This window comes from Prionailurus bengalensis, chromosome B1 (genome assembly GCF_016509475.1).
Source record: "Prionailurus bengalensis isolate Pbe53 chromosome B1, Fcat_Pben_1.1_paternal_pri, whole genome shotgun sequence".
Taxonomy (NCBI): domain Eukaryota; kingdom Metazoa; phylum Chordata; class Mammalia; order Carnivora; family Felidae; genus Prionailurus; species Prionailurus bengalensis.
In genome coordinates, this window is record NC_057344.1 from 196539567 (window position 1) to 196563151 (window position 23585).

At 41.6% G+C, this 23585-nt stretch overlaps 1 non-coding gene across 1 annotated transcript; it reads right to left on the reverse strand.

Annotated features, from left to right (window-relative positions):
• Positions 1-22454: 22454 nt before the first annotated feature.
• On the reverse strand, positions 22455-22527 carry TRNAT-UGU. The gene has a single exon. It is a non-coding gene; the product is annotated as a tRNA-Thr (tRNA).
• Between the last annotated feature and the right edge of the window lie 1058 nt (positions 22528-23585).

Genomic DNA, 23585 nt, shown 5'->3' on the forward strand with positions numbered 1-23585 from the left:
ACCCCATTATCTGCTCCTGACTGCAACCCACAACTGGGTTTTCTGACCAAGCACAAAGGAAGAAAGAAGAAAGGGCATCTTTCCTTTCCAACAGAAAAAAATAAATTGTGAGCTGTTATGAAATGATGTCGTTACTATTTTAAGCCTAGCTATAAATCTGTGTATCTGCTAGGTTAGCTTGCTGTTGGTGTATGCATGGTCTCTCCGAACTGAGAGTGTCTTTCATGATTCTACGTATCACTGGACTCAGCCAGGCCACAAACCAGCAGGGCAAGCTCGGGGGAGGGACCTAAGCTTGCTGACCCCTGCCTTGCCTAGTTCCCAGGAGTGTGGACATGTGGATAAGTGTTTTGCAACCCATAAAGCATCATGTCAGTGTAAGTCCTTATTATCACCATGGTTAAAAACAGCAACAGCACTTATCTTCTCTCCAATTTGTAATTTCGTGCCATCATCCATCTGGGGTCTATTCTGGTCTACAGCCTTTGGGACCTCTGTGGTCAGTGACAGTGAAGCTGGAGAAAGCCTGACACCAGGCCGGCAGGACCTGGAGACCCCAAATTATCATGGAGCTTTTACTTATGTAATATCACTGTCAGGGGGCTTTTGCATCTGATTATAACAGTAATTCCTACAATGGTAGAAAACACGTAGAAATAGAATAAGTATAATCTTTGGAGTCAGACAGCCCATGATTTAAATCGGGTCTCTGCTACAGAATAGCTAAGTGACATAAAGTAGTTATGTATCATTTCTGGATCTCAGGTCTCTCAAAAAAAAAAAAAAAAGCAGACAATTAAAAAGAATCATATTAACAGATGTATTTAAAGTGCCACAAAATTACATAACAAATGTTACATAATAAATGCTAAACAAGTGTTAATTCCCTACCACTTACACTCTTCCCTCCATACTGCACGAAAACAGAAATTACGTTACCCAGACGACACTTTCCCAAATTGGATTTTCTTTCCGATATTATGGCACGCCCTGTGTGTGCCAGGAATTATGCTGGATACCACACATACCATTTGAACGAAATAATCTTCTAAGTACATGATAGTTGATGAATACAATTAAGCTGAGTCCAAAACATTAGGTGAAATATCAAAACACACTCTACTGGGTAATGAAGCTTCTTCTGGGGCTACTGTGGTTAAAAAAAAACAACAGGCCTAGATCTAACTGGGTGATTATCAGACTTTTAGCACCTAGCAGAGAGGACCTCCAATAAATGTTTTCTTAAGCAACCCTGTTGGTAAACAGGAAAGAACAATGAGTAATCAACATAGAACATGCCTAGCTATTTCTGATGCGTTGGGGGACAGCCTCCTGTCAACCAAACCTTCCATACACCTACAAGGGGCAAGAGTCATCTCCATCTCTCAGGCAGGAATGGCTTAGTGAGGTTCTAGCACTAGATGAGAATCATCAGTTGTTCAGACCAAATGCTTTTCCAGATGCTGACTGAGTCACAGTTAAATGGTGAAGGAACCCCAGGATCAACCCTACATTTGGATCCCCATAAGAACCCTTTTGGAAGCTGTCTTCAGAACTACCTTTGACTAAAGGGGGAGGAACCAAGATGGCGGAACAGCATGGAAGCTTTTTGTGTGTCTCGCGTCCATGAAATAGAGCCAGACCAACACTAAACCATCCTACACGCCTAGAAAACTGATTGGAGGATTAACACAACAAGCTGCACAACCTGAACCACAGAATTCAGCAGGTACGCGGCGCGGAGAGCTGAACTTGGGGAGCAAGAAGCCGCGAAAGGTAAGGAACTGTTTTTGCGGGCGGAGAGAGGACGGAGACTGGGTAGGAGGGGAGAATATGGGAAAAGCACCCCTCCCCAAAAGCAGCTGGAGAGAAAGTGGAAAATTGGAAACAGCCGCAGGGACTAAACTAAAAAGGGAGAAAGGAGAGGGTTTAAATTCCATTAAGACTGTAAACAAGGGACGCGCAGAGGCTGCAACTCCGCAGCTCCCTACCTGGCGGTGCTCTGGTGGGAAGGGCGAATCCCCAGGAGCAGAGTGGGGTCCGGGAGGGTCTCGGGCCACACGGGGAGAAGCGGTTCCACTGCTGGAAGGACATTTGGTAGAGACTGTTGACGCCACCTGGTCCCAGCAGACCCCAGAAAACGGCCACTTTCTCTGATGCTGGAACAAGGTCATTAAGGGTGAAGCTTGGTGCCAGATGTGAGTTGTAATTTTCCATAACCCCTGAAATGCTGCTGCTACACTGTCTCGCGAACATTTTCTGGGACGGGCCGGCACCTGGCCGCAGTCTAGGGGCACCGGCAGCAGCAGGGTCCAGCGGGCATTCCTGGGTGCAGCCAATATTCGGCCACTGCTCATTCGGCCACTGCTCGGTGAGACCCTCCCGCAGAGGGGCAGAGCGGGTCAAAGCCTCCGTCCTTCGGAACTAAGGGGCCGGGGAAAACAGCCACATCTGAGACAAAACTCGGGAGAGAGGTACTGCCTGGGGCCTGGTCACGGAGAATGGAAAAGCAGGGAGTGGACGAGAGCTGAGGACAGAGGACTGGTGCTGGATTGGTGATCTGGGAGAACAAACTGGGTGGCTGGGTGGCGCCATTTTTACCGCGCATGCGCATACAAGCGCAGCAACACTGCACCCCAGTAGGCTAGCAGCGCCATCTAGTGGAGAGCGGAGGTGTTACACCGAGCCCCACCCAAATGGACCAACTTCTCTCCTCAAGAACACAAGCCTCACCACCGGCTTAATTGATGGACTATAAAGAGCTACATAGACTGACCTCTAGGGGAAAACGAAGCAATTGCAGTCCTATTTCAATCCGTTAGCAGGTTCATCTGTTCAATTTTTTTCTTTTTTTTTTCTTTTTCTCTTTTACAATTCTTTTCTTTTTCTTGAATACAGAAAGAGAAAAAGTTCACTTTTATTTTCTGTTTTTATTAAAAATATCTCTTTAATTTTTATTACTATATTTTTTACTTTTGTGTAAAATTTTTCAAATTCTACTTTACTTCCATCATTTTATTTTAGTCTACTTCAGTGTACTCACCTTTTCAAATTTTCAATTTCCTTTTTTCTTTCTTTTTATTTTTTTCTCTTTTTCATTTTTTACTTGAATGCAGAAAGAGAAAAAGTTCATTTTCACTTTCAATTTCTTTCAAAAATATTTTTATTTAATTTTTATTACCATATTTTTTGCTTTTAGGTAAATTTTTTCAAATTCTATCTTACTCCCATCATTTTATTTTAGTTTACTACAGTGTAGTCACTTTTTCAAATTTTCAAACGATGTCTTTTTTTCTTTTCTTTTTTTCTTCTTTTTTCTTTTTTATCTTTTTTCTCTTTTTCATTTCTTTTTTCTTAAATACAGAAAATGAAAAAAATCATATTTATTTTTAATTTTTATTAAAAATATTTTTCTTTAACTTTTTTCTACTATATTTACTTTTGTGTATATTTTTTCAAATTCTATTTTACCCCCATCATCTCATTTTAGTCTACTTCAGTGTATTCATTTTTTCAAATTATCAAACGATTTCCTTTTTTTTTTCTTTTTCTCCCCCCTTTTTTTTTCTCTAATCGGTCAAACCACTTTCCACACCCAGACCAAAACACACCTAGGATCTAGTATCATCTATTCGATTTCTGTGTGTGTGTGTGTGTGTGTGTGTAATTTTTAATGTTAATATTTTTTTTAATTTTAGTTTTTTTAATTTCAATTTTTCTACCTCATTAATACCTTTTCTCCCTTCAAAATGACAAAACGAAGGAATTCACCCCAAAAGAAAGAGCACGAAGAAATGACAGCCAGGGATTTAACCAACACAGATACAAGCAAGATGTGTGAAACAGAATTTAGAATCATGATAATAAGAATACTAACTGGAGTCAAAAATAGATTAGAATCCCTTTCTGCAGAGATAAAAGAAGTAATAAACAGCCAGAGTGAAAGTAAAAACATTATAACTGAGCTGCAATCACGGATGGATGCTGCGGTGGCAAGGATGGATGAGGCAGGACAGAGAATCAGCGATTTAGAGGACAAACTTATAGAGAATAACGAAGCAGAAAAAAAGAGGGAGATTAAGGCAAAAGAGCACGATTTAAGAATTAGAGAAATCAGTGACTCATTAAAAAGGAACAACATCAGAATCATAGGGTCCCAGAGGAGGAAGAGAGAGAAATAGGGGTAGAAGGGTTATGTGAGCAAATCATGGCAGAAAACTTTCATAATCTGGAGAAAGACACAGACACCAAAATCCAGGAAGCACAGAAGACCCCCATGAGATTCAACAAAACCCAACCATCAACATGGCATATCATAGTCAAATTCACAAAATACTCAGGCAAGGAGAGACTCATGAAAGCAGCAAGGGAAAAAAAGTCCCTAACCTACAAGGGAAGACAGATCAGGTTTGCAGCAGACCTATCCACAGAAACTTGGCAGGCCAGAAAGGAGTGGCAGGATATATTCAATGTGCTGAATCAGAAAAATATGTACCCAAGAATTCCTTATCCAGCAAGGCTGTCATTCAAAATAGAAGTAGAGATGAAAAGTTTCCCAGACAAACAAAAATTAAAGGAGTTTAGGACCACTGCACCAGCCCTGCAAGAAATTTTAACGGGGACTCTCTGAGAGGAGAAAAGATGAAAAAAAAAACTGTATATATATACACATGTATATACACGTGTATATATATATATGTGTGTGTGTGTGTGTGTGTGTATAAATACCAAAAGCAACAAAGATTAGAAAGGACCAGAGAACACCACCAGAACCTCCAACTCTACAAGCATCATAATGGCAATAAATTCATATCTTTCAGTACTCACTCTAAACATCAATGGACCCAATGCTCCAATCAAAAGACATAGGGTAACAGAATGGATAAGAAAACAAGATCAATCTATATGCTGTTTACAAGAGACCCACTTTAGAACTAAAGACACTTTCAGATTGAAAATAAGGGGATGGAGAACCATCTATCATGCTAAGGGTCAACAAAAGCAAGCTGGAGTAGCCATGCTTGTATCAGACAACATAGACTTTAAAATAAAGACTGTATCAAGAGATGCAGAAGGGTATTATATCATAATCAAGGGGTCTATAGACCAAGAAGACCTAACAATTGTAAACATTTATGTGCCAAATGTGGCAGCACCCAAATACATAAATCAATTAATCACAAACATAAAAAAACTTATCAATAGTAATACCATAATAGTAGGAGACTTGAACACCCCACTCACAGCAATGGACAGATCATCTAATCAAAAAATCAACAAGGAAACAATGTCTTTGAATGACACACTGGACCCAGGTGGACTTAACAGATATATTCAGAACATTTCATCTTAAAGCAGCAGAATTCACATTCTTCTCCAGTGCACATGGAACATTCTCCAGAATAGACCATATACTGGGACACAAATCAGCCCTAAGTAAGTACAAAAAGATCGAGATCATACTATGCACATTTTCAGACCACAACGCTATGAAAGTCGAAATCAACTACAAGAAAAAAATTGGAAAGGTAAAAAATACTTGGAGACTGAAGAACATCCTACTAAAGAATGAATGGGCTAACCAAGCAGTTAAAGAGGAAATTAACAAGTATATGGAAGTCAATGAAAATGATAACACCACAACCCAAAACCTCTGGGATGAGGCAAAGGTGGTCATAAGAAGAAAGTATATAGAAATCCAGGCCTTCCTAAAGAAGGAAGAAAGATCTCAGATGCACAACCTAACCTTACGCCTTAAGGAGCTGTGAAAAGAACTTCAAATAAACCCCAAAACCAGCAGAATACAGGAAATAATAAAGATTAGAGCAGAAATTAATGCTATCGAAACCAAAAGAACAGTAGAACAGATCAATGAAACCAGAAGCTGGTTCTTTGAAAGAATTAACAAAATTGATAAACCACTAGCCAGTTTGATCAAGAAGAAAAAGGAAAGGACCCAAATAAATAAAATCAAGACAGAAAGAAGAGAGATCACACAACCAACACAACAGAAATAAAAACAATAATAAGAGAGTATTATGAGCAATTATATGCCAATAAAATGGGTAATCTGGAAGAAATGGACAAATTCCTAGAAACATATACACTACCACAACTGAAATGGGAAGAATTAGAAAATTTGAACAGACCCATAACCAGTAAGGAAATCGAATTAGTAATCAAAACTCTACCAAAAAACAAGAGTCTAGGGCCAGATGGCTTTCCAGGAGAATTCTACCAAACATTTAAGGAAGAGTTAACACCTATTTTCTTGAAACTGTTCAAAAATTGGAAATGGAAGGAAAACTTCCAAACTCTTTCTATGAAGCCAGCATTACTTTGATTCCAAAACCAGAGACCCCACTAAAAAGGAGAACTATAGACCAATTTCCCTGATGAACATGGATGCAAAAATCCTCAACAAGATATTAGCCAACCGGATCCAACAATACATTAAAAAAATTATTTACCACGACCAAGTGGGATTTATACCTGGGATGCAGGGCTGGTTCAATATCCACAAAACAATTAATGTGATTCATCACATCAATAAAAGAAAGGACAAGAACCATATGATCCTCTCTATAGATGCAGAGAAAGCATTTGACAAAGTACAGCATCTTTTCTTGATAAAAACCCTCAAGGGGCGCCTGGGTGGCGCAGTCGGTTAAGCGTCCGACTTCAGCCAGGTCACGATCTCGCGGTCCGGGAGTTCGAGCCCCGCGTCAGGCTCTGGGCTGATGGCTCAGAGCCTGGAGCCTGTTTCCGATTCTGTGTCTCCCTCTCTCTCTGCCCCTCCCCCGTTCATGCTCTGCCTCTCTCTGTCCCAAAAATAAATAAACGTTGAAAAAAAAATTTTTTTAAAAACCCTCAAGAAAGTAGGGATAGAAGGATCATACCTTGAGGTCATAAAAGCCATATAAGAATGACCCAACACTAATATCATCCTCAATGGGGAAAAACTGAGAGCTTTCCCCCTAAGGCCAGGAACAAGACAGGGATGTCCACTCTCGCCATTGTCATTCAACATAGTATTGGAAGTCTTAGCCTCTGCAATCAGACAACACAAAGAAATAAAAGGCATCCAAATCAGCCAGGAGGAGGTCAAACTTTCACTCTTCACAGATGACATGATACTCTGTATGGAAAACCCAAAAGATTCCACAAAAAAACTGCTAGAACTGATTCATTAATTCAGAAAAGTTGCAGGATATAAAATTAATGCACAGAAATCAGTCACATTCCTATACACCAACAATAAAGTGACAGAAAGAGAAATCAAGGAATCGATCCCATTTACAGTTGCACAAAAAGCCATAAAATACCGAGGAATAAATCTAACCAAAGAGCTCAAAAATGTATATACTGAAAACTATAGAAAGCTTATGAAAGAAATTGAAGAAGACACAAAAAAAATGGGAAAACATTCCATGCTCCTGGATAGGAAGAACAAATATTGTTAAAATGTCGATACTACCCAAAGCCATCTACATATTCAATGCAATCCCTATCAAAGTAACACCAGCATTCTTCACAGAGCTAGAACAAATAATCCTAAAATTTGTATGGAACCAGAAAGGACCCCAAATAGCCAAAGCAATCCTGAAAAAGAAAACCAAAGCAGGAGGCATCACAATCCCAGACTTCCAGCTATACTACAAAGCTGTAATCATCAAGACAGTATGGTACTGGCACAAGAACAGACACTCAGATCAGTGGAACAGAATAGAGAACCCAGAAATGGACCCACAAATGTATGGCCAACTAATCTTTGACAAAGCAAGAAAGAATATCCAATGGAATAAAGACAGTCTCTTAAGCAAGTGGTGCTGGGAAAACTGGACAGCGACATGCAGAAGAATGAACCTGGACCACTTTCTTACACCAGACACAAAAATAAACTCAAAATGGATGAAAGACCTCAATGTAAGACAGGAAGCCATCAAAATCCTCGAGGAGAAAGCAGGCAAAAACCTCTTTGATCTTGCCCGCAGCAACTTCTTCCTCAACACATCTCCAGAGGCAAGAGAAACAAAAGCAAAAATGAACTACTGGGACCTCATCAAAATAAAAACTTCTGCACAGTGAAGGAAACAATCAGCAAAACTAAAAGGCAACCGACAGAATGGGAGGAGATATTTGCAAATGACATATCAGATAAAGGGTTAGTATCCAAAAGCTATAAAGAACTTATTAAACTCAACACCCAAAAAACAAGTAATCCAGTAAAGAAATGGGCAAAAGACATGAATAGACACTTCTCCAAGGAAGACATTCAGATGGCCAACCAACACATGAAAAAAGCTCAACATCACTCATCATCAGGGAAATACAAATCAAAACCACAATGAGATACCACCTGACACCTGTCAGAATGGCTAACATTATCAACTCAGGCAACAACAGACATTGGAGAGGATGAGGAGAAAGAGGATCTCTTTTGCATTGTTGGTGGGAATGCAAGCTGGTGCAACCACTCTGGAAAACAGTATGGAGGTTCCTCAAAAAACTAAAAATAGGACTACTCTACGACCAGCAACTGCACTACTAGGTATTTATCCAAGAGATACAGGTGTGCTGTTTCGAAGGGACACATGCACCCCCATGTCCAGTCCAGTCTCCCTCACTTGTATCACCCAGGAACGAACAGTCTGAACTCTGGCCCTTCATTTTCATATTAGACCAGCTTCCCCTGCTATAGCAATGCCAACAGAAGGAGGGCGGTGCGGGCGGCCATTCCCTGTCCGTCATTTGGAACAGCTCTTGCAAACAGATGGGCTTTGTGACCCAGCCCCATACCACCTCACTGAGCCGTGGGGAGACTCGGTGTGAATACCCTTGACTTCCCACCTATAGAAGCACACCTATATTCATTAATACAGTATGACCTCATGTTTACTGAGCTGTGTGCTAACCACTCTATGTATCTCATCTGGCCCTTGTAACAGTCCTACATGTGAGTGATAGTATCATCATCCCCATGTTCCAGTGAAGAAAATAAGATTGAAAGGGTTCTGTCGCTTGTAAACAGCAGAGCCTACCGCAAACCTACCCCACCCGGCTGGACATCCCGTTACAGTGTAGCCTCTCTCTGCCATTTTCATGGAATGGTACGCTGCTTCTCTGCCCTCCCAGCAAAGGCCATCCCCCTCCACCTTGTCTCCTCACCCCCACTGTCTCCTCGGTCAGGTTCAGTTTCCCCTCTCCCTTTATTTTTGCCTGCTACTTCTGTATTCATTCCTTGCACACAGTATCAAACATCTCTTTTATTTAAAAAAAGGTGCTCAGCCCTCTATACACCTCCAATTTTGTTGCTTCTGCTATTGATGTCCTTTCCTTCACAACTGAGCTTCTTGAACGATTCGTCTGCATTCACACTCTCCAGTGTCACCTCCCGCTGGCTTTCCAGCTCACCAAAATCGGGAGTCCTTATAATATCACTCCTGTGTAAATCTCCCAGCCAAAGTCACCAGCCAAGCCAAATGTACGTCTAGAGACCAGACTCCCCCTCCACCCCAGCTCCAAACTTGTATATCAGGTGTGCCTGCTGACGTCTCTGTTTACATGCCTCATAGACATCACACATCGATGTGTCCCCTTGACTCCCCTCGTGACACCCTAGGCTTCCAGAACTATCTCAACTGGCACGACCAACAGTCAGGTGCTCACTCAACATGTCCTCCTTGATTCTTCCCCTTCTCTCTGCCTCCAATTAAATCCAGTTGAACAGAAGGTTCTGATGGGTTCTACTCCAAAACGTGTTACGAAACCATTCACTTATGTCCTCTCCACTGACTTCCTGGAGGTCCAGGTGATGCCACCTCACACCTGGACCACCATGAGAGCCATCTAACTGGTGTCGAGGTCTCCCCCCAACCATGTTTGCCTCCTCACAACCTACTTTTTACCCAACAGCTAAAGAATCATTAAAATGTCAAACAAAGTATGTTAACCCCCTCCCCTGCCGAAAGCGTTTTGATGCCTTCTAATTTTTGGCGGCCCTAAATCCTGGTTTCCCCAAATCCCTGCATGATTGGACTTTCCCGCCTCCCCAAGTGATAGGAGTATGGACATTGCTGACAAAAGGATTCGTATCCTTTTCCACACAACTTTGGTCAAGTTATATATAAAATAAAGATGCTAATGTGTACTTCACAGGGGTTTCATAAAGATTTTTAGATTAATTTTTCATTAATTAAAATAATAATGTAACTTCAGAAACGTGTTATACATCAGAGTTGTCTTTCAGATCACACAAGACAATATGGACCATTCAATAAATGGTACTGTGAGAATCAGTCACCTGTTTTGAAAAATAAAATACAGTAGATGCCTGAATCACATAAGTAAACACATATATAAACATTGATTCTAAGCAGTTTATATATTTAAATAGTAAAGACAAAACTTTAAAACTATTTATAGATACACAAAAAAACATATTCTTATGACGCAAGGTGGAGAATATTTCTTTAAAAAGAGAGATCAATACATAACATAAAATGTGAAAAGATGAGCCTTAGGAGATGTATTTGTAATATGTATATATATAGTATATATAACAATATATAGAAGTCTATATACATATTATATATGTATTTAAAATGGGACTGATTTGGGACACCTGGATGGCTTGGTCAGTTTAGCACCTAGTTCTTGGTTTCAACTCAGGTCATGATCTCACGGTTTGTGGGTTTGAGCCCCAAATCGAGCTCCGTGCTGACAGTGCAGAGCCTGCTTGGGATTCTCTCTTTCCCTCTCTCTGCTTGTCCCCTCCTCGTGTGCTCTCTCTCTCTCTCTCAAAGTAAATAAATAAATAACTTAAAAAATAAATAAACAAAATAAAATGAGACTAATTTAATATAATATATATGTAAATTATATAATTATTTATTGTATGCTATAAAATAGGTATATAAATACATATAAATCGATAAGTATATATAATTCACATAAATGATTATATATAACACGTAGGATATCTATAATACATATATGTATATAAGAATAAATACACATGGGGCGCCTGGGTGGCGCAGTCGGTTAAGCGTCCGACTTCAGCCAGGTCACGATCTCGCGGTCCGTGAGTTCAAGCCCCGCGTCAGGCTCTGGGCTGATGGCTCGGAGCCTGGAGCCTGTTTCCGATTCTGTGTCTCCCTCTCTCTCTGCCCCTCCCCCATTCATGCTCTGTCTCTCTCTGTCCCAAAAGTAAATAAACGTTGAAAAAAAAAAAAGAATAAATACACATAGAATATATTTGCAAAACAAAACCAATGAAGGATTAACATTCTGAAGATATGGAGATTCCCATATGTCTATAAGAAAAATACAAACAACCCAAATAGAAAAATGGGCGTGAATCATAAACAGGTATTGCACAGAAAATGTAAATTGTCCACAAACATATGTGAAGATGCTGAATCGCATTAGTTATTAAGGAAATGCAACCTAAGGCCATGATGAGATATTACACAGCCAGCAGTTTGGCAAAAACCACGAGGATAACACCAAGTGCTGGTAATCGGTACACTGTCCAGGAAACCAATTTGGGTTAAGCTGAACATGGACATAATTATAGGTCTTTAGATACAGTGTGGCCTCTGCTTAGAATGCACCTCCTCAAATTATCTGTCCGGAAAACTCTTACTCATACTTTCAAATTCTGCTTAGATGGCATCCGCTTACTAAAACCTCAGGTTCCCAGATGCAAAATGCATCGTTTCTTCTGTGCTACTTGTACAAAATCGTATCATCCCATATCGCATTGTAATAGAAGTGTGTGCTTACACTTCTCCCCCACCAGCCTAGGAGCTGGGAGAAAGCAAGGGCGATTTCAACTTGCTGACCCAGGGCTCAGCACTGGGCATTCAAGAGATGAACTTACATGAACAGGACCTCAAATCTCCCAGGTCTCATTTCACAACCACCAGCACCCCACCCCCACCAGCCCACCCCCACCTTCATTCTGTGGCAGCCGCAAGTTGTGACTGTGCTTCCTTTTCTGATAAGCACTGGGCTCCTGCACCACTTCCTGTTTCTCCCTCAGCATCGCGGTCTCAGGTCTCAGAGTTCTGATGCATTTGCACAGAATGCAACCCTAAAGCCAAATGCAACAAGCAAGACAATCTACCCATATTTGGAACATAATATCAATCAAAAACATCTCACTCTTGAGTGATTTCGAACTCCAAAGCCAGTTTTGATGTTAAAAGGACATTGAACTCCTAATTCTATGGATCCCTGTGGGAACCATTTTCCCATCAAGGATTTGGATGGAGGTGACTGCCTGTAACCAATTAAGATGTATGTTTGGTGTTTGGCGGTTCCCTGACCCACGCCTTCTGTCCCTCGATCACCAGGGACCTTGCATTGAGTGGCAGATGCGGGCAAAGTGGCAGTGGCTTGGATTAGGCTGCAGCCTGGGTCATTTGGCTGTGTTTACAGTCAGCTCAGCTGCAGCCAGTCAGGTGCTACGACACTTGGGGAACAAACAGTTGCTTTTCCAAGAGTCAAGATATGATGCCTTGTGGCATAATAGAAAGAACTTTATAGAAGAAGCACTGAGATAGACTTCCAGTTCCACTGCTGTGCAGTTCTGTGGCTTTCACCCTGCCGCCCCAAATAAAATAAAATAAAATAAAATAAAATAAAATAAAATAACCTCACTGGACCTCACTCTCTCTTTTGGGAAAGCAATAACTACCCTGCCTACTTTTCTAGGGCAAGGAGGGGTTTTAAGGATTAAATGCAATGATGAATTTAAACTATAAGTTAATATACAAATATTAATATCAGCCAACACTTTAATGCCTTTTATATGCTAGACACGATTCTAATTGCTTTATATATGTTGAATCATTTCATCCTACTAGTAATTTTATGAGCTAAGTACTACTAGTCCATTGGAAATTTAAAAAAAAAAAAGGCACAAAAAAGTTTAAGGACCTTGGGGACAGAGCCAGTAATGGCAAGGTCCAGGATCTAAGACTAGGCTCTTCACCACCTGCTTATGGTGCTACACTGAACATCCTAGGAATTATTTTTCTGTTGCTTTAGATTTGCTTTTAGATTTCCGGTTTGTTTTTTTTTCCCCACTCTCTCAAGATTGGTCTCCCCATGCTTCCTCAGAAACACAAGGTGTTTCATGTTTCATATCCCCTTCTGGAGGCCTGGATCCCAAGCTCCTCCTCCCAGCTTCCGCGGTCCCATAACCCCAACTTCATTCCCAGGTTACTATGTCTGTGCTGCCTTAGTCGGGATTTTTGGCCTTTGTTCATTTGTTTTGTTTTTTTCCTGTTTGGTCCTCCAATCCCTGTTTAATCAATCCCCTACATTAAATTCTGTTCTGTTGAAATGTCGGAATTTCAGCTTTCTTCTTCTTCTTTTTAGCTTATTTATGTATTGTTAAAGTGACAGAAAAAACAAACATTTAAAACAGTTTTTAAAAAATGAATAGATGGACGGATGGATGGATGGATGACTAGATGAGTCCAAATTGTCAGTTTTCTTTTTTTTTTTTTTTTAATTTTTTTTTTCAACGTTTATTTATTTTTGGGACAGAGAGAGACAGAGCATGAACGGGGGGGTGGGGGGCAGAGAGAGAGGGAGACACAGAATCGGAAACAGGCTCCAGGCTCCGAGCCATCAGCCCAGAGCCCGACGCGGGGCTCGAACTCACGGACCGCGAGATCGTGACCTGGCTGAAGTCGGACGCTTAACCGACTGCGCCACCCAGGCGCCCCCAAATTGTCAGTTTTCTAGAATGGTATCTGATCATCTTGAGAATACAAAATGATGTATTTTGTTAGCGCAGAGCCTGACACAGGGCTTGATCTCACGAACTGTGAGCTCATGACCTGAGCCAAAATCAAGAGTCAGATGCTTAACCGCCTGAGCCACCCAGGTGCCCCGAATTTCTGAATGAACGCTGACTGATTCAACTTACTATGTGCCAGACGCTATGAGCCTTTTACATATATAAATGCGTTTTCCCTTTACAAAACCCTATAAGGGCATTATCCTTCTTTTTGTGGATGAGCAAACTGAGACACAAAGCTATCACATGCTTGCCCAAGCTCGTACAGGCTTGTTTGTGAAGCTAGAAGCTTCTAACTCCAATGAGGTTTTGTCTAAAAATCCCTGTCTAAAAATCTGAGAGTGAATCCACATACTTAGTGCCAGGGTCCTTCTTAGAACTAAAACTATATGTTGGGGCGCCTGGGTGGCTCAGTCAGTTAAGCGTCTGACTTCAGCTCAGGTCATGATCTCATCGTTCGTGAGTTCGTGCCCCACATCGGGCTCTGTGCTGACAGCACGGAGCCTGGAGCCTGCTTCGGATTCTGTGTCTCCCTCTCTCTCTCTCTGCCCCTCACCTGCTCATGCTGTCTCTCTCTCAAAAATAAATAAACATGAAAAAACATTTTAAAAAAAGAACTAAAACTATACGCAAAGTTCCCTGAATAAAGAAGCATGTCACTCTCTGTCCCCACCCACAGATGGCAACCACACAGAGATTTATTACCAACAGATGGCTGCAATACAGGAGTGAGGCATGAGTGTACCTGGAACACGGAAGACCGGCACAGCAATCCAGAGTTATTTCCCATCTACACAGCTACCAAGGAATCAAATTCCAATTGAAAAATGATTACATCTTTCCCCAGAGTTTCTGATGAAAAAAAGCCAATAAAGTTCGTAGAGTTGGCCAGAAGCCACCCCAGACCATGCTGTTTTCTTTTTCCTTGTAATAGATAACATCTATGTCGCCCTTGGCATAGATCTCTTTCCTCCTTTTGTGCATCTCTCCATCTGATGCTCTCCTTCAGCCATTTTCATTCTCTTGTTCCATTACTTTGTCACCCCACCTGTCTCTACGGTAAGTACAACAAATTCTTGGAACACAGCTTAATCCTTTGAGGGAGAGATTTGGTCAACTTTTTGAACTTTTACACAGAAAAATATTTCCAATACTGACTCTCTCATCCAGAAGTTACTTGTGGCCCAGAACCTTCCGAAGCCTTAATAATTCCCCCTGTATGTTTTGTCGGCGATTGAAGGGGCCATGCCAGGTGTGTGATGACAGTTTCTCGTACTCAGATCAATGAGCCTCAGGAGATTGGTTGTTTTCCCTCCACACAAGGAACCACATCTTTATCTTTGTCTTTATAAGTTCTATTTCATTTCCAATTGTTAAAAGGCAAAGTTGTGTCTCACACATCTCTCGCATTTTTTTTTTTTACTATTATACTGCTTTTTAGTTTTTACAATCATTTCTAATCAGGCTGAGATTCTTGGATTGGGTATTCCACACAGTATGGCTTTTTCTAATTGTTGTTTGGAAAATAGTCATTGTTATTTGTGGCCTACTGGTATCTCAGAAAGGAGGAAAGTGGCATAATTTCTTTGTAAAAACTTTATCACTGAAAGTCACGACTACTCGTGAGAAGAGCCTGGAGTGGGTACCCATTCCACGGTATCTTAACAGGCACCTTCCTGCTGTCCGACAGGGGCATTCTGGGAGTGCTCTATGGACAACACCAGCCCAACCTCAGTTACTACTCCATCCTCACAGGTGACATGAAGGGCCCTCTTAGAGGGGGCTAAACATGTAATGTAATGGGAGTATGACCAGCCTGGGTGTGAATCCCAGCTCTGCAGTTTACCTACCCACTCAGAGTCTCCGCTGTCTCATTTTATAAACCAGAGGTAACTGCTACCCTTAAAGTTAATAAGAAGGAGCCAATAGCCTTGCTAATATACCTACTTGTGCAGACACAGCACTACATACACATGGTGAGAACATTTAATCCACACAACAATGCCTCAAGTCGGGCACTAGTTGTCCTCTTTGATTTTACATGTGAGGAAACCAAGTCTCAGGCAGCTAATTAAGTTCCCCAAGGTTCCAAACCAAGTAGATAGTACCCCCAAGTTAAAATCAAATTGTCTACCCCAAAGCGCTGTCTTTCCCGTGAGCCCCACGGCCTTCCAACAAAGAATAGATGAGTGCATAGTAGACAGGCTGAATGGTGACAAGGTGGGAAGCCTTTGACCAGAGCTGTTTAAATCACACCAGATATCCACTTCAACGACATGACCATCATGGTGGGAGAAGGGTCTGAAAGAGGAGCAGAGGAGGGCATGGGCCAATGGCATGGAAAAACTCTCAAACAGTGGAGGGTAGACAAGCATCTGATGAAATTGGACAAGTCGGCCTTCACTTGCATCCATGAAGTGCATCACCCAAGTGCGTCTTGGCCTGGTGTTATATATCACTGAGGTTTGAGGATACCAATATATCACTTTATTCTCTCCTAAAGATTCTGATCCAGTTGTAATGTGGACACGGGAGCTAGTCAGGAATTAAAATATAATGTCTGCTTTATTACTGGTGGAGCTTGATTATTGGATGATGCTTGAACTCGAGGCCAAAATAGACTATGGCAATGACTTACCCCATCCCTCCCCCTATATTTCTCAGTAAATACTATTTCTAGGGGAAATTAAGATGTTGGCCAAATGCAAGAATCATTTTCAACACTTCACAGTGGACCCCAATTTTTCCTTAAAAGGAAAGAGATATTGGTGCAATTATGTATTGGCTAAGCTAGATCCAAAGGAAAAAAGAGGGTATCTTCCCTCCAATTATATTAACCCTGTATCATAAAATGTTACAGCCCTCTTTATTAAGACAAAACACAATAATACTCTTTATTTTGTGTTCATTATGGTTAAAAAGACGTGCCTAGGAACCTGACTTCCATATGTAAAATTATTTCCATGGGAAAATACTTTTCACCTACCAAATAAGCCAACCCCTAAAGGTTGGGAACTCCATCCATTTATCAGTATAAATATAGAAACGTGTTCTCACAGTACTCACTATTTCTAAGGGAAGGTCAGCCTCAAAGCTCTCACTTTTTTTTAATGTTTATTTTTGAGAGAGAGAGAGAGAGAGAGAGAGAGAGAGAGAGAGAGAGAGAGTGCAAGCTGGGGAGGGGCAGAGAGAGAGGGAGACACGGAATCCGGAACAGGCTCCAGGCTCTGAGCTGTCAGCAAAGAGCCCGACATGAGGCTTGAACTCAAAAACTGTGAGATCATGACCTGAGCTGAAGTTGGATGCTTAACCCACTGAGCCACCCGGGCGCCCCACAAAGCTCTCACTTTTAATTGGAACCAAAAAGAAGAAAATGCTAAGCTCTAGGGACCATCATAATGATGAGGAAAAATCCAAATTCCATTGACTCTTTCCCCTTTCATCACCTTCTCTGTACACAAAACCCTCTGCGTATGTTTGTCTCCTTTCCTAAGACCTAATTATATAGAAACAGAAACATTTTTAAAGATATGAATGCTTGTTGGTATTATATGAATTCATTATGTTAGTGCTCTGGGAAGCTAAGTGTTCACAGTGTCCAGGGAAAGAGAATTGGCCAAGTAATTCCCCCAAAGAGCTAATTTGCTATACTCTATTTTTAGAGATTAGTATCCTCACTTTGGCTCACTGTGAAATAGATCTATTTATTTCTACCTTACCTGTGCACATGAGAAACTAGCTGCAACTTGTTTGTCATTGTGGAACAACCTTTCATTCAACAAATCTTCCCTAAGAATTGAGTGTTTAGGGAATCACCCTAGTAAGTGGCAATATAGAGAGTTTCAGGTTGGTACTTTCAATATCAACACAGGTGACCCATCCAACATTCTAGCTTCTCAATTCTTTGACTTCCTTTCACACAAAAATTGTGTCCTTCATCCCCTCTCCCAACCCTATTACATGTCAGATCCCAGATCACCACACTCTACTGCTATCCCTCTAAAATATTGACTATAAGAATCCCACACTTACTGCCAACTCTACCTCCAGCTTTGTCCTGTTCTGCTCACATTCCAACAATCCTGCAACCCCAACCAGACTGAAAATCCCTGGATTTATTGTTCCTCACTCCACACCCTTTTGTTTTTGTTCACATAAAACTCCACAGCCTATCACTGTCATCAGTCCTCTACATAGACTGTCAACTTTTCTCCTCCCAACTCTTGCATGGGGAAAAACAAAACACAAACCAACAAACAAGCAAACAAAAGTCCATGCTGAAAACCAATTCTCAACCTTTTTGGGGGCTGCAAACATGGCTGGAGGAAAACACACAAGCACATGGGTGGTTCCACTTTGAATTCCCAAGTATTAACCTCCTAAGAGTCTGCACTGCTGTTCATGAAATATATCACATGCCCCTATTCAAACATTTCTCTCACCTTCTTGGCTGCCTGTTTCTTACCTTCTTATCTCTGCTCAAAGTTCTTTCATCTTTTCCTACTTCCTATTCTTAGCCAATGGCCTTGCATCTTATTTAATTGAGATAGTAGAGCAATCAGAAGAGAACTTCCACATGTTCCCACACGAATCAGGCACTGAATGCACCTGAACCATACATACGACATCTCCTCCCATATGATAATGGCAGGCTCCCATCTACGGCCAATCCTTTCGCATGCCCACTAGCTCCTATCCCATTTTGCCAACTCAAGGAACCTGTCCAGCAAATCTCCCCCATAGCTTCTATCATTGATCATTTCTCCTTCTGGGTCATCATCAGTGGCAAACAAATATGATATAATGTCCCCCATCAACCTCTTCCAGCTGTTGTCCATTTATTTCACAGAAAAACTCTTCCTGAGAGTGGTGCATGTTGTCTCCACGTTCTCTTTCCATTTTCTCTCAAACATCCTCCAGGAGGCTCTCAATGTCATGTCCTAACCAAACCAGTTCTCAGTTCTTACCAGACTCAACCTATCAGCTTCATTTGACATGACTGACCACTTCCTCCTCCTTGATATTCCTTCACTTGCCTTCAGGACATCAATTGGTTCTCCTCCTAGCATACTGGCCACTCCTTCTTTGGCTCATTTACTGGCACCTCCTCTTTTTCCCAACTTACAAATGTTGGAGTGCTCAAAGACCTGTTCCTTGGATCTCTGTTTTTATTTTTCTACACTGACTTTTTTGGATACGTCAACTTATCCAATCCCATGGCTTTCAATTTATATGCTGATTCTATGCAAATACTCATCACTAACCTGGACATGTCTCCTGAACTCTAAACTCCCACATTCAACTTCTAATTTAAAATATTCTGTTACATATCTCATAGGCATCTCAAACTTCACATTTTTAAAACTGGGCTCCTTCTCTTTTTCTCCATAACTGCTCTTCCCATAGTCTTTCCCATCTGCATAAATGGCAGCTCCATCCCTGCGGTTTTTCAGGTTGAAGTTGGAGTCATTCTTCACTCCCATCCCACACTTTGTTTTCAACAAATCCCTGTTGACCTTAATTTTGAAGAATACTTATAATCAGACCACTTCTTACAACTTTCCATTACCACCTGAATCCAAGCTGCCATAATTCCTTTTATGAATTATTGTTGCAACAGTCTTTGAACTAGTCAACCACCCTCCCTATTTCTGTTCTTGCCTCCTTATATTCTGTTTCCCATATATGAAGCAGAATAACCTTTAAAATTGTAAGTCAAATTATTCCTCTCTTCTGTTCAAAACTCTCCAACAGATTTTCATATCACTCAGAATAAAATTAGGAGTCATTACCCGGTCCTGAAAGGCCCTTGGTGTTCCAGGCTGGCTCCCTCCCTGTCTGACCTCATCTCCTACCAGTGTCTCCTCTCTTACTCTGCTCCTGCCACATGAACCTTCTGGTTGTTCCTGACCCATCCAAGCACATGTCTACCTCCAGGAATTTGTCCTGACTGCTCTCCATGCTTGGGGATCTCTTCCTCCTGACATCTTCTTAGCTGCCTCCTCCATTTCACAGAGAGCTATACTCCAATGTTAGTATAGTAGAGGCGATTCCCCTAAATAACCTGTCCAAAATAGCTTTGCACTATCACTCTGTGTCCTCTTCTTTGGTTTTATTTTTCTTCTGAGCACCTATCCCTATCTGAAATAGTATATAATGTCAGGACCCCATCCCTTCAACTAGAATATAAGTTCCATGAGACTAGTAACTCCATATCCTTTTGTTTATTACTATATCCCCAGTGTTTAGAACAACGTAGCTAGAGGCTTCCAAAAATATCAGCTGAGTGAGTGAATGAATGAGTGGATGAATAAACTCTTAGGCTACAGGGCTATCGAAGCTTTTCCAGAAAGACCTTCCACACATCCAGGCCACAATACAGGTGGAAGAAAAAGCAGAATCAGCTTCCACGCTGTGATGTTAGGGGGATTCTGTATGCCTTAAACAGAACCTTGTGAGAATTGCTGAGTTAAGGATCACCTCAAACTGATATGGTTTACAAAGAGACTACTATGGTTTTTGAATCAAGTCAAATAACAAACACCAACTGTAACTTGAGTCTTACACCCCCGGAAAGATTAACCTTGTTTGATGAGGAACAAAGATCAAAAGGATCAGGGATGCTTTCTATTGTTCCATCCGTGCATGGAAATTATGCCTCACCATGAACAGTTCCTAGCAGTTCTGTCCCACCAGGAAACACGTGTCTCATCCATCATTCTGGCACTGTCCTCCAGGTTACTAGGAATCATCTTCTGCGCATGACTGATACGGCCATCTTTCAATCGACTGGCACTCCAAAACCACACATTTTTTGTACAGATGCATACCTGAACATCTTACAGGCACTGAAACTCACAGGCTTGCAACATTACAACGCCTTTTTAACCCACTATGTGGGAATGAGTGCACAGGCCAACGCTTGGACTTATCTCCCATCCCCATCAACTAAAAAGCATCAAGTGAACAGCTGTGGTCCTCTGCTGACTATCAGGGGATCAAACATCTTTTGTACCCAGTCCCTGGATCCATCCAAATACAAATATTCAAGCCAACCCCATGACTGTCTTCAGAAGGCATATTTCTCTCTTCTCTAAGTAGCTGCTGCATGAAGCACAGACAAGACCACTGGTTTTGGAGTCAGACCGAGATGGGTCTGAACCCCGTCTCAGATCCTTATTGACTGTGAGGCCATAGTTGCTTTACCTCTCTGAATGTCAATTCTCTTATCTGTAAAGTAGAGATAATAATAATGTCTACCTCGTGGGGTTGCTCGAAGATGTACTTAGCATGTACACGTAAAGCCTTAGCACAGGGCCAGGCATACAGGAAGAATTCAATAAATAGATTAATTCTTTTTCTTTTTACTTCTCAGGGCTCTTCTTCTGAGGTAGGTTGTTTCCACAAATGGCAACAATAATCTTTTATCCCACATGCCCATTTGCAACATGACTTTTCCACTCCTCCTGTAAAGAAGGAGTCTATTTCCCACCCACCCACTCCTTGAATAGTTTAGGCTGGCCCTGTGCCTTGCTTTGATGGAAAGAACACAGCAGAAGTGATGCTGTGTGACTGCAAAGCCTAGAGTTTGAAAGTCTTGATGCTTCTGTTTCACCATCTTGGAAGCCAGCTGCCATGTGTAAGGTTGGCTAAACCACAAAATGGTGAGATAAGGCATGGAGAGAAAAGCCACGCGGAGGAACACAGGTGCCCAGCAACAGCCAGCCCCGAGGCCCCAGATGTGTCCACGAGGAGTTTGGGGGTACAAATCATGTGATCCGTTCACGATCTCTCTCCTATAGTCATATCTGAGCATTCACATGCTAAAATATGAAACATATTACTTTATCTTAAGTTCCTTTTACTTGTTCCTTGGTTATGTTGAGGCATCACATTGATTTGTTTTGAAAATCATGTTGTGGATGGGTTGTGTTATATTTCTGGTAAAGTGAAGAACATGTTATGAAATATTAGTTACTAAAAGGAGGCATAAGGCAGTAAGGCATTTGGGCAGCCTGGTCTACATCCAGGAGCCCCCCGATGAATATTTGGTTACCCACACATTGTCTATATAAAAGCTAGTTGTGACTGCTCACCAACTCCCTGATTCATTTCTTCTTTCATGGATCTTTCTGTCTAGGCCAGAGTTTTTCAACATTATTTAATCCAAGACATTTTATTTTAAGTTTGTTTGTTTGTTTGTTTATTGACCACGTGCATGGAAGGGGTAGAGTGAGAAGGAGAGAGAGATAACCCCAAGCAAGCTCCACGCTGTCAGCACAGAGCCCATCATGAGGCTCAATCCTACCAACTGTGAGCTCATGACCTGAGCCAAAATAAAAAGTCAGATCCTTAACCAACTGAGACACCCAGGCGCCCACAAGACGTCTTTTTTTAATTATTTTTTAATGCTAATTTATTTTTGAGAGAGAGACAGAGACAGAGATAGAGAGAGACAGGGCGCAAGCAGAGGAGGGGCAGAGAGAGAGGGAGACACAGAATCTGAAGCAGGCTCCAGGCTGGGAGCTCTCAGCACAGAGCTCAATCCGGGGCTGAACCCACGAACTACAAGATCATGACCTGAGCTGAAGTTGGATGTTTAACTGAACCCAGGCATCTCAAAGCAGAAGTCAACAAGAGGCCCCAGTGAGGATTGAACTCACAATCCCTGGTTTACAAGACCAGTGCTCTAACCACTGAGCTATGGAGCCTACCCCAAGACCTTTTGATTAACATGATTAACCTGAAAATAATTCTCTGTATCCTTTTCTCTCTCTCTCTCTCTCTCATACACACACACACACACACACACACACCAGATTTTGCTGTGAGAGCAGCCTCTGCCTCCAGCAGAAACCCATCCCATCTAGGCAGCGTAGTAGATGGTAGAGAGCAGGCTCCTTGAGAAAATCAAGAGTGTGTCTCATCCCTGGACCCCGCCTCTTCTCCCAAAGGACCTAGAACATGGCCAAGCACTTAATAAATATTTGGTTTATTTCTTCCATGTTGGCTTCATACAACAGAAGAAAATATTGCCTGAAATTAATATCAACTTGTTCAAATTCCTGACTCACTGTTTTCTAATCTCCAGAGGAAATATTTACCTCAACACCTCCCTCCACACTCATACAGAAATCCAAGAACCGTAGGAATTCTCTCATGCTACAAATATCTTCACATTAAATATGATTTTTGTACAAAAGCAAGTTAATTGCCTAGAAATAGGGAGGTCACATTCAATCTTTGGATAACAGCAAGCAGTCTACAAAACATCTTTATGTGTGGGGAGCACCCATGTTTATTGTACCAGATTCCTTACACAACGTGTCTCGATGCTCACACAGCTCGTTGAGGTGCTATAATTATCCCCATTTCACAGATGAGGAAATCAAGCAAGAACAACTATGAGTGACTTGAAAGTCAAGGGCATACCTTGTCAAATGGCAGAGCCCAATCCCTGAAGGCTGGGTCCAGTGTGTTTTCTGCTGAGACTGTAGAAAGGCTATGGTGGCCTCAAGCAATTACTTACCTTTTTGGTCCTCACTTTTCCCATGTATAAAATAAGGAGGAAAACATGACCAACTCGCGCAGCTCGCGGGAGCTTGCCGCAAATGAACTGCTTGGATCCGCGTCAGGCACAGAGTACGATTGTTCTCAAACAGCCTTTTAAAACAGAAACGCAGATCAGTAATCATTATTATATGGTGGCCTCTGCTGTTTTCTACAGAAGGGCTTTCTGGGTGTTCAGGACAGTAAGGAGACGGCTACT